Raw genomic sequence first — 2495 nt, 5'->3', positions numbered from 1 at the left:
TACAATACGTATACTAAGGCATAAAAATGTCAAAAAGTGCCACAGTGAGGCAAAAAACACCGTAGTATAATGAAGCATAACAACGTCGTTTTTATACCTTTGATCTCTTTCCTATACTATTTCGTTTTTATGACTTTTCATGCATTACTGTAATTTTTTTTTTTTTTTTTACTTTTTGGCTTTAGTATACCATGACATTCATGCTTTATTATACTGTCATTTTTGTGCCTTATTATAATATGATATTTTCATGACTTTTCAAACCTCACAATGCCTTAGTATACTATATCGTTTTTAATCCTTTTATGCCTTACTATACTGTCGTTTTTATGCCTTTTTATGTCTTACTATACTATGACTTTTTTACAACTTACTATACTATAATTTTGTATGTCTTACTATACTATGACTTTTTATGTCTTAATATACTATGACGTTTTTATGTCTTACTACACTATGATGTTTTCATGACCTTTTATGCCTTACTATACTATGACTTTTAAGTCCTTACTATACTATGTCATTTTTAAGACTTTTTATGTCTTACTATACTATGTCGTTTTTATGCCTTTTTAGGCCTCACTATACTATGTTGTTTTTATGCCTTTTTATGTCTTACTATTCTATGTCGTTTTTATACCTTGCTATGCTATAACGTTTTTTGGATTATTATGCCTTATTATACTATGTCATTTTCATGCCTTACTATACTATGATGTTTTCATGACCTTTTATGCATTACTATACTATGTCATTTTTATGACTTTTAAGTCTTACTATACTATAACGTTTTTACACCTTAACATGCTATGGCGTTTTTATGCCTTTTTAGGGCTCAGTATACTATAGTGTTTTCATGACCTTTTATGCCTAACTATACTATGACTTTTAAGGCCTTACTATACTATGTCATTTTTATGACTTTTTATGTCTTACTATACTATGTCGTTTTTATGCCTTTTTAGGCCTCACTATACTATGTTGTTTTTATGCCTTTTTATGTCTTACTATTCTATGTCATTTTTATACCTTGCTATACTATAACATTTTTATGGCTTATAATGCGATACTATAATATGTCATTTTCATGCCTTACTATACTATAACACTTTTATGACTATTTATGCCTTAATATTCTATGTTCTTATTGTGACTTTTTAGGTCTTAATAAAGTATGAGGTTTTTATACCTAACTATACTATGTCGTTTTTATGATTTTTTAGGTCTTACTATACGATGACTTTTTTATGCCTTATTATACTATGATTTTGTAGGCCTGAATATACTATGTTGTTTTTATACTGTTTTAAGTCTTACGATACTATAACTTTTCAGGCCTTACTATACTATGATGTTTTTATGACTTTTTATGCCTTACTATACTATGACTTTTTATGCCTTGCTATAATATGACTTTTTAGGCCTCATTATACTATGACGTTTTTATAACTTTTAAGGCCTTACTATACTATGTTGTTTTTGTGACTTTTTATGCCTTACGATAATATAACTTTTTAGGCCTTACCATACTATGATGTTTTTATGACTTTTTATGCCTTACTATACTATGTCGTTTTTATGACTTTTTATGTCTTACTATACTATGACTTTTAGGCCTCACTATACTATGTCGTTTTCATGACTTTTTATGCCTTACCGTTTATGCCGTATGTTGCTTTTATGACTTTTTACGTCTTAATAAAATATGACAATTTTATGCCTTACTATACTATGTCGTTTTTATGCCTTACTATACTATGTTGTTTTTATGCCTTTTTATGCCTTACTATACTATGACTTTTTAGGCCTTACTATACTATGATGTTTTTATGACTTTTTATGCCTTACTATACTATGACTTTTTAGACCTTACTATACTATGACGTTTTTATGCCTTACAACTATAACTTTATAGGCCTTACGATACTATAACTTTTTAGACCTTACTATACTATGATGTTTTTATGACTTTTAGGCCTTACTATACTATGTCATTTTTATGACTTTTTATGTCTTACTATAATATGTCGTTTTTATGACTTTTTATGCCTGACTATTCTATGTCGTTTGTATGTCTTACTATACTGTGACTTTTTAGGCCTTACTATACTATAACGTTTTTATGACTTTTTATGCCTTACTATACTATGATTTATTTATGACTTTTCGGCCTTACTGTACTATGTCGTTTTTATGCCTTTTTATGCCTTACTATACTATGTCATTTTTACACCTCACTATACTATGACTTTTTAGGCCTTACTCTACTATAACGTTTTTATGACTTTTTATGCCTTACTATACTATGTCGTTTTTATGACTTTTTGGGCCTTACTATACTATGATTTTTTTATGACTTTTAGGCCTTACTGTACTATGTCGTTTTTTTGCCTTTTTATGCCTTACTATACTGTGACTTTTTAGGCCTTACTATACTATGTTGTTTTTATGACTTTTTATGTCTTAATTAAATATGACATTTTTATGCCTCACTA

The 2495-nt window shown here is 28.3% G+C and overlaps 1 long non-coding RNA gene across 1 annotated transcript in view; it reads right to left on the bottom strand.

The window, feature by feature from the left end:
* LOC111644391 (uncharacterized) overlaps positions 1 to 2495 on the bottom strand; it is a 22880-nt gene that overhangs the window by 3961 nt on the left and 16424 nt on the right. The gene's annotated exons all lie outside the window — the stretch shown is intronic.

Source organism: Seriola lalandi, unplaced genomic scaffold (assembly GCF_002814215.2).
Source record: "Seriola lalandi dorsalis isolate HSWRI2012SDOR001 ecotype SW California unplaced genomic scaffold, Sedor1 jcf7180002054932, whole genome shotgun sequence".
Lineage (NCBI taxonomy): Eukaryota > Metazoa > Chordata > Actinopteri > Carangiformes > Carangidae > Seriola > Seriola lalandi.
Note: the sequence above shows the minus strand (reverse complement) of the source record. Positions and strands in the feature narration are given on the sequence as shown.